The sequence below is a fragment of the Choloepus didactylus genome, chromosome 11, assembly GCF_015220235.1.
Source record: "Choloepus didactylus isolate mChoDid1 chromosome 11, mChoDid1.pri, whole genome shotgun sequence".
Taxonomy (NCBI): Eukaryota; Metazoa; Chordata; class Mammalia; order Pilosa; family Megalonychidae; genus Choloepus; species Choloepus didactylus.
The window spans coordinates 68,494,007-68,504,552 of NC_051317.1; positions in this window are offsets into that span (position 1 = coordinate 68,494,007).

A 10,546-nucleotide genomic window follows, 5' to 3' on the forward strand; every position below is an offset into this window, starting at 1 on the left:
TCTCCATTAACTTTAAAATCCTTTCCACTGAAACATCTCCAATTTCCTAAAACTCATCACTTTCTTTTGCATTACCTCCCTTCTGTCTCCTTACAGTTGTGCTTGTCCTCCCAAGCTCCTACGTATTTAATCATCTAACAGAGGCAGAAAAGCCCAGAGGTTTAAAAGCATGGTATTTAGCATCTGAGAAACTTGAAGTCAGGGTCCAGTTCTGCTACATACCAGCTGTGTAATTTCAGCTAAGTTATCATGACTTATCTGTAAGATGAGATTAATAATACCATCTCCTTCATATTATTGTTGTCAAGAATAAATAAGATAACTGCATGCAAAATACTTGACACATATTCATCCTGTTATCCAAGCACCTACTAGGTAACTGGCATAGTGCTGGACCCTGGGAGCATAGCACTAAGCAAAACAGTCAACATGGAGTTTACCATCTGGTGGGACAAAGAGCTTTTGAACAAATCATTGTTAAGCTGCAAGAGTGAAATGTGCTCTAAAGGAACCATCCAGGGACAGGATGCTAGGCAATGTAACAGGGAAGCAAACTTGGGGATGGGGTGGTGGCAAGGCATCGCCAGAAAATCTTTCTTAAGAAAACCTTAAGTCTAAGTTAGGATGGGGTCAAGGAAAGAGTAGGGACAAGGCCCCAAGTAAGGTTGGGGAAGAACGTGTGCAAATTCCCTAGAAGCTAGAAAGAACATCTGTGGCAAGAGACTCTAGGTGCAGAAGGGGCTGGAGAAGTAGGCAGGGGTTCCCTCATGTAGGCTGAATAGGCACACAAATGTTAGCTGTTGTCAGTATTACTGTCCACACAAATTTAACATTTCCAAAATGAAACCTATCTTTTCCCCTAAAGCAACTCCTCCCTCTTGCCTTTCTGCATTTCTTGTCATGGTAATATTATTTTGCTGACCCTCATATTTTGAAGTCCGCTATATCACATTTCTCCTCTTATCCCCTTCCATGCATTCATTCCATAAGCATCAAGTGCCTACGGTGCTCAAGACACAAACTCTGGCATTTCAACTTTTGAAGAGATTTCTTGACAAGGCCTGTGTCCTTGTTTCTAACCCACAGCTCCTACCCAAGACCTTATGATCACATGCCTGAGTTATTACAGTAGCCTCTTAATAGATGACCTTATCTCCATTCTCTGTCAACTCTAACAAATGCTGCCCACAGACTAAATGCCAAAAAAATTTCATGTTCATTGCTGCTCAAAATAAAACCAGTGCCTCCCATCAGCCTTCAGATAAGCACAGAGTTTCAAGAGTTCTGCAAGACCTTCCTGGCCTATTCATGAGCTGCTCTACAGGGAGCCACCTTCACTCTTTCCAAACTGATCTCTTCCTGTCCTCCAAACACATATGGCTCATTCCAGACTCTAAGCCAGTGATTCCCAACTCACAGCATCCACTGTAATCACATACTGCCCCTCACCCCACTCCACCCCAGAGAGTCTGGTGGGGAGCTCAGTCATCAGTATTTCATGAAAGCAGAACAAGTGATGCAAATGTGCAGTCAGGATTGAGAACCACTGCTGTGTGCATTCTGCCCTGATGCTTCCCTGTCTAGGACACTCACTCTACCCTATCTTCTCTGTTCTTGCAGGTTCAGCAGTTCTGACTATCCTGTCTACTCCTCACCACTCAGATTCCACCTTTCTCAAGACTCTTAGAGTATTAGCAGTATGAATTACTTGTTCTGAAAACTCCATCTTAGGAAAAAATTGTTTTCCAAAAGTTTCTGTTAAGTAGAAGTTCTAGAACTTAGGACCACGGGTATATTATAAAATTAAAAGATTGTATCTATGAAAAAGCAATTCTGCTCTTATTAAAGAACCTAATGACCTTTAGGAAAACATGCAGATTTCTGTTTTGGCCCACCAGGAACACATCTCCACCTGTTCTTACTGCCCAAGAAATTCCATTCCCTCAAAATCTCACATGTGGTGGACAAAGGACAAAGTTTCAAGGCTATGCGGTTGGTTCCCATATCCTAGGACACCTACTAGAGTGCCTACCACTTTGCTAAGTATATAGTACATGTGCCACACAAATATGCTGATTTTCTCTCTTTGTCTTAGAATGAAGTATTTATTATAAATGGATTTTCCAAATAACCTGAGTTTACCTCCTTGAATACACACATTTTTTGTCTTAACCATTTTGACAAACATCTAGTTGAACATTAAATGCTTTTTTGCTCTACTGAACAGAGTAAATGGATTGAAATCATTTCTTGACCACTCAGAACCATTATTATGAGCCAGCAGGAAAAGTATGTAACATCAGAGATCCCTGAGAGGGTTTTTAAAGTATCTAAGCCTCCCATATATATTTAATTATCCCATACATAAAGATTTGACATGAATTATTGGGGGAGGGAGGGTTTGAAGACTGACAAAATAGTGGCCATCTGCCTTATGTCTGAAACTTGCTGTCCATGCTCCCTTTGACCATGTGCCTCAACCTTATGGTACACATTCCTCATGTTATGGATGAAGGTGCCTCCTCTTCTGACCTCCAATAACATACTCAGATTCAACAATAGATATTTTTCTCACTGTTTACAGAAAATAAAGTGAATGTGCAGTAGGGACTCATTTGTAGGGTAACAGTTATTTGGTGTTGATTATGCTTGTGATTCTGGTCTTTTGGTGTGAAGAATGCAATCAACAATGACCTATAAGTGAGTATGGAAGCTTACATCTACATTCCCACATCATCAGCCACAAAGCATAAAACTCTTATGAGCCTTTATATCACACTAAATATCTGTTTGGAATTACAGAGAGTCCCAGGCTTTGACTATTTCCTAAAAATATGCTTGGGGCCAAAATTCATAGCTAAGTCATTAAATGTACCCCTTCCATGACCTCCAGGCAATAAAGGTTCACAATTCCCTGGGCATTACCTTCTATATAAGCTCTTGGAGCCTTTTCAAAATATACGCCATGTCTCAAAATGAGACATGTTTTAGATTTAGGCCAAAATATGCAAACTTATCTAACAGGTTATCAGCAGCAACAGTCATAAGATTTATTTGCCCAGTTTGATAATTTTTCTGATTGTGGAGCCTGTGGAATTTTTAATATTTTCTTCCTACTTGGAGCTATTGTTCTTTCTCAAAGAAAAGTAAAAACAAAAGCCAATTCTGTGTCTACAACATTGTCACAGCATCATTACATCTACAAGTAAAACCTCACTTGTGTGTTTGGCTGGTGGTTTTCATGGCTCGCTCTCTCCTTTTTAATTGTCGGTAATTTGAAATGAAAGTGAATCAGCAACAATGACTGTTGCACTTAAGGAAATGTATGATCTAGTTTATAATTTATGCATTGGGTTCTGGAGAAGCTTAAGTACTTAACTCCCAATTATGACGAATGTATGAGTAATGGCATCTCTCAATTTGTATTTGATTTGACCTGCTCATTTTATCCAAATATAATGTCAAGATTTATCTCTCATTCAACTTTTATTTCACCAGCATATTAATCCCTAAGTGTGGAGCTGCGATAAAATATTTGTATTTATTCTAAAGGCCTTATTTCTAGTCTTAAGACAACATATAGTATCATTGATGGTCTAAGAAATAGTACTGCCCTACCTGATAGGAAACAGCATTAGCCAAAGGATTTATTTTTCAGGGAGCTACAGGGGGAAAGGAAGGAAAAGGAGAAGAAGAAGGCCATCATGCAAGAGAAGAATTTTTTAATCTAACTAGTCATTTATTGTATAAATATTTGCAAAACTTTTCCAGGATCATTTTATTCAAGTCTCTCCCATCACATATCAAATTCAAACTTCTTGGTCTTTCCAGATTTGGCACTATCCTTCCCATTTAACTATGTCCTTCACTTCTCCCCAACAAAAAGTACTAGCTGCCCTAGGCCCCACACACATTCTGCTCACTACACCTCTGTGACCATGTGACTTGACACCGGCTAAGAGGTGCATGCATATTGGAAAGCACGTTAGACAAGGAGATGGGAAGCCTGCGCTTTCTTCTCTTCTTCCTAATGAACTGGGTGACTTGGCTATGTTACTTAACTCCTCTGAGCCTCAGCTTCCTCATTTATAAATAAAATGTGGTATATACACACGATGGAATACTACGCGGCAGTAAGAAGGAACGATCTCGTGAAACATATGACAACATGGATGAACCTTGAAGACATAATGCTGAGCGAAATAAGCCAGGCACAAAAAGAGAAATATTATATGCTACCACTAATGTGAACTTTGAAAAATGTAAAACAAATGGTTTATAATGTAGAATGTAGGGGAACTAGCAATAGAGAGCAATTAAGGAAGGGGGAACAATAATCCAAGAAGAACAGATTAGCTATCATGGGTAAATTTAACGTTCTGGGAATGCCCAGGAATGACTATGGTCTGTTAATTTCTGATGGGTATAGTAGGAACAAGTTCACAGAAGTGTTGCTGTATTAGGTAACTTTCTTGGGGTAGAGTAGGATCATGTTGGAAGTAAAGTAGTTAGGTTAGTTGTCTTTTTCTTACTCCCTTGTTATGGTCTCTTTGAAATGTTCTTTTACTGTATTTTCTTAATTATTATTTTTTATTTTTTATTTTTCATACAGTTGATTTTTAAAAAAAGTTAAAAAAAAATACGTAGAGCCCCCTTGAGGAGACTGTGGAGAATGCAGGGGTATTCGCCTACCCCACCTCCATGGTTGCTAACATGACCACAGACATAGGGGACTGGTGGTTTGATGGGTTGGGCCCTCTACCACAGGTTTTACCCTTGGGAAGACTGTTGCTGCAAAGGAGAGGCTAGGCCTCCCTATAATTGTGCCTAAGAGCCTCCTCCCGAATGCCCTCTCTCTCTACCTAAGCCAACTTGAAAGATGAAATCACTGCCCTCCTCCTACGTGGGATCAGACACCCAAGGGAGTGAATCTCCCTGGCAATGTGGAATATGACTCCCGGGGAGGAATGTAGACCCAGCATCGTGGGACGGAGAACATCTTCTTGACCAAAAGGGGGTTGTGAAAGGAAATGAAATAAGCTTCAGTGGCAGAGAGATTCCAAAAGGAGCTGAGAGGTCACTCTGGTGGGCACTCTTACACACAATTTAGACAACCCTTTTTAGGTTCTAAAGAATTGGGGTATCTGGTGGTAGATACCTGAAACTATCAAACTACAACCCAGAACCCATGAATCTCGAAGACAATTGTATAAAAATGTAGCTTATGAGGGGTGACAATGGGATTGGGAAAGCCATAAGGACCACACTCCCCTTTGTCTAGTTTATGGATGGATGAGTAGAAAAATAGGGGAAGGAAACAAACAAACAAACAGACAAAGGTACCCAGTGTTCTTTTTTACTTTAATTGCTCTTTTTCACTTTAATTATTATTCTTGGTATTTTTGTGTGTGTACTAATGAAGGTGTCAGGGATTGAGTTAGGTGATGAATGTACAACTATGTAATGGTACTGTGAACAATCAAATGTACGATTTGTTTTGTATGACTGCATGGTGTGTGAATATATCTCAATAAAATGAAGAGTTAAAAAAAGGGGAAAAAAAAGAGGGAAGGGGTTGAACTTGATGCCATCTGATTATATCATTTCTTAGAGCACTCCCTATGCCTACATCACTAATTTAAATATTCTTGTCATTCCCTAGTTCTTATCACCATTTGATGTAACTGTATGGTTTAATTTTTTTTTATTACTCCCTCCATTAGAATGCAAACTCTATTTGGGCAAAGATTTCTTCCTGTTTTTTCATTGCTGTTTTCCCAGCCCTTAGAAAAGTTCAGTCCATCATAGCCAGAAAATAAATATCTTTGAATGGATTAATGAATTAAAGAATTATAAATATAATTCTTCCTTGAAGATGCTCTGCAGGTCAAATCTCCTCCTTCAAACTCTGCTCACTACTCCAAACCCAAACTTCTCCCTTCTCTGCACTTCTAATGCAATTACAATTAGTCCCATGCAGATTGGCATTTAAGAAATATCTGAATATTTCAGATATACCAGCACTTACTTCCTTTGTTAGAGAATATATTTCATAAGGCCAAGTTCTATGCATTATCCCCAATCTGCCATTTATTTGTCAGGTATTTGGTAAATTAAATTTATGGAAATTTTCAGCTGTGTGTTAGGCAACTAACTGAGGTTTCAGTCTTCTGCACATCTTATCATCTAACCTCTATGTGTGTTCTCTGCCAGGGATCAGTGTGATGAAACCACCAGTTCAGTTCTCCCCAAGCAGCACAAGAGACAGGGAGTCAGTATTTCCTTTGCAGGTATGAAAGCATATGCACAAACTATAACACATAGTCCTTTCCTTTGCTAATCACTATATATGAAAGCAGTTCAGAGAATATCGTTCATGGGGCAGAACTGCTAAAGATCTTTTAAATAAGAGAAAGAGGAAGTGGATGGCTTGGCTTTAAATAGAATTTTATAGAGAAAAAAACTATCTTAGACATTGCCTCTTCTCCTATCCTGTATTTGTCTGAGGGAATTAAAGGATTAGAGAAGTGAAGTGACTTTTCTAAAGGCACACAGATTATTCGTGAGAGTACAATGAAAGATGCTTCATCAAACTCTTCTGGTAAATTGAATTCTCCCATTAAAGTTTTACAGGAAATCCATTTGATTTGTAGCCATTATCAAAAAGCTTTCCAAAATACATCAATAAAAGCATAAAATATGTTGGGACATTTTACTTCTAAGTATAGACTAGTTAAAGTAATTTAATCTATCTTTGATATTTTAGCCACATTTTACTGAACATCAATTAATATCCTAGCACAGGAAAGATGTGAAAATTATAGGAGATAGAACTGAAATTGTACTAGGCCATGAAAGTGGATTTGGGGGTATTTTCAAAATAATAATTTGTTTTCTTTGGATTTGCTTTTCTGCTAAAATTCAAATGCTAAAATAACCCATCAGATTGTAAGTCCAAATTAGCTGATTTGTGGTTCTTATTTTTTAATCACAAAACAGGTTTTTTTTGCAGAAACTCTGACTTCACTTTCATGAAAAAATGTTAGGATGTCAATCAAATACATCTTTATTGATTATGCTTCCATTTCCATTGCAGAATCATAGACTTTTAGAGTTGGAAGAGAGTTTAAAGAACACCTTGCCCTCTCTCCTCACTTACCCATGAAGGAACTGAGGTCCAAAGAGGTTAAGTGACAAGCACAAAGTCACACAGCCAGCTGATGTTAGGACTTTTACTAAAATCCCAATGGTTAACTTCAGGACTATAACCGAAGATAAACTTGTTACTAAGTGAGGCAACCTTCCACAGCTACCATGCCTCTCTGTTGCTGTAAAGCGAGACCCACATACACAGCTTCTTTGGAGTTCCATAGACCTGTCTGTGGAGAATATAATTCTTCATTGCTGGACATTGCCTCCTTGACCCCAAAAGGGCTGCCAGGTGACTGCCTGTGATGTCCTACAGTCCAAGTTCAGTACTTTCCATTAAGTAACTCACAGCACCAAACCCCTAACTGTGGAGTTCTAAGAAAAGCTTATTCTGTGCTAATCAGATTTTCTGAAAGGATTCTTTTCTAGGGAACTAAGAATAATCCCTGTCTGGACTTCACTTTAATGGGCTCATTTTTGAGCATTTATTAACTCATATTACTCACCATAAAAGATCTGAAGAAGCCACAATCTCGGAAGGATGTCGTGGTTGCTCAGCCAGTAAAGTCTCTCAGATTTGGCCTGGGAGCCAAATCCTCATTTCCTAGGTCAAAACTTAACTTTGTGGAGTGCCATTTATCAATGAAGTCGTTTTGTTGTTTTTGTTAATTTGTTTGAGTAACATTACAAGTGAAGAAGACAGATAAATTAGCGGGGTCTGGGGTGGGAGGGGGTCTACACCTATTTCATGGACTGACATGAACACCTGAAGAAGCAGACACTTATAGCATTCATGATCTTCCCATTTTATAGATGGGAAAACTGAACCACAGCTAGATGATGTAATTTGCTGAGTGTCACATAGCTAGCAAGTGTTGAGGCTAGGATTTTAAACCCAAGTGGTTAATGTTCTTGCCACCATGCTATACCTATCACAGGTAATTTGAGAACTGGAACTTTTAAGAAAACTTTTAGCCTCCGTTTTCTAAACATTTCAGGTTCAAATATTTGGAGGTCTGAGATAATTATTTGGACACTGACCCAATAGCTAGACACACTCATGCAATCAGCTGACAATTTTCATCATCATTCTATATATGAAGTCACAGTTTTACAAAATAGAGTGAAAGATATGAGAAAATGTCTACCCTATTTGACCTTGATAAGTACAATATTTCACTAGCTACCTACTACGTGCCAGGCTCTGGGGCAATCACCATGAACTAGACATGGCCCTGCTCTTCAAGATGCTCAGTATCTGGTTGATAGATAGAGACACGATCTGAATACAGAAAGTATATACTAGTTTAGGCGATGCATGGCATGTTTCAAACTGGTAGGCTGACAGTAGGTGTAAGAAAAATTTCTTCTAGAAATAATTTGAACATTCAGTATTCCAAATACTAAAGAATATAAAAACCTCTTGGAATAACTCAAAGTTAAAACATAGTGAAGGTTTTGGATTTTCAATTATAATTATGATACTAATACTTATCAAATCTTGGTATAATCAAATAAACATTTTACTAAATATTTACTCTAATTAAAACACTTTGATTACTCCTTCAAAAGGATTTTAAATCAGATACCAGGTTAATAGTTCCCTTCTTACTGAATAATAACATCTATTAAAGCTTCTGTGTGTTTAATATTATTATTTTCCTTCTGTGTCTGCTTTTCTTTAAAAAATTATAAAGGAAGTAGGGTAAGTCATTTGACTATCATAGTAGCAAGATTTCAAAATAAGCCACACTAACATCAGATATGCAAGCATTTTTAACTAATTTCCCTCCACTGTAGATATGCAATTTTTAATTATTCCTCATGCATTAAATGGGTGGCATAAATTTTCTCACATTTCAAGCTCATTTACATTATTCTGCACAATATGTTAGTGATTATCTGCTATTCTTCAGTACAATGTAATTCATAATTCTTTTCATTCTCAACACATTCTCACTGAAATCTTTAAGCATAATAAAAAGCTCTATAAGAATTTCCCCTATGGAGAGGCTTGCTTTCTTCTCCCACAAAACTAACTCCTTAGAGGTGGTGATTCAGGAATTCTGGTTTATCTATGTTATCTCATTTTCTGCCTTCCACTCCATGTCATATTTCTTTTCCTCTTCTCTACATGCCTACAATACAAGCCATAGTCTAGTAAGAGCATCATTTCTGAAACAGTGGTAGAAATTCTGACAACTTTTGTTCATTTTAGTGAGGACACTAACTTAGGGTAAGAGTTCCTCTCCAAAACTGAAAGCATTTGAAAGCCTCTGAATTTTTTCTTTATCATATTTATGACAAATGTAATATATCAATTATTTTTAATAAATCAAATAATACAGGCGTGCATAAAACAAAAATGGAAGATCTCCCTACTTCCCCAGCACCCACCAAATCCTTCTCCCAAGAAATAGCCAATGTTGGTTTTGGTGTGTAAAATCCTTGCTTTAAATGTAAAACCTCTTTTTAAATATATTTGCATTCATCTGTAGGCTGTCTCCAAACTCTGTAAGCTCTCCTCTGGCAAATGACTCACTTCCTGGGAGAAAAGATACCTCCTTCCTCTCTGGAGCTGGAGACCCAGACACAGCTCCCTAACTTGGGAATCTGCCAGCCAGAACCTAATGTCAGCCTTTGCAGACAGTCTTCCAAAAAGTCCTAATAAAGAAACTCAGAACTGCTTAAACATTAGATGACTGACTGTTCAGATTTATTTGTCCCTGACACAATATGCCAGCCTTTGCAATTGAAAATTAAATGATAATATACTTCCCCCTCTGCTCCACAAAGCAATAACCTGTTCCCCTGGTGGATAATCAGAGGCCAAAGGGTGGGTAATTTATCACAGAGGACAAATGGGAGGATTGCCAAGAGTAACAAAGGGGCAATGATAGGCTTGCTCCTGTTGTATGGCACTGGTTTAATTAAGGCAAAGCTAATAAAACTCACTCTTGATTCCCAGCACTGTAAGGTCAAGTTCAGTCTTTTCCTTTAAGCCAGCCAGATCACAGAAAATATCTGGAAGTGATAGACACCATGTTAATCACCTTTTTATGACCAAGAGCTATATTCCTAGGAATCAAAAGACTGCTGTTATAAATCTAGTTGGTTTCTTTAAGGAACTCTGATCATATGTTATTTGGTCATGCAAATTAATATAGACCATTCTACCAGGAACTAAAAGAAATCATGACAGACCTCAGGGAAAACAAACAAAAGCATTAAAATAATTAAGTTCTGTCTTTTTAAAAAAAAATTAGAGGTTATTTTTCATGAAAATTGTGTGTGTGTGCACGTCTTAAGCCTCTGCAGTCATCCTCATAATCATGTAATATAATGAGCCTATTTAACAAATTGCTGGAAATGACAGTGAGGAAATAGAATGTAGTAC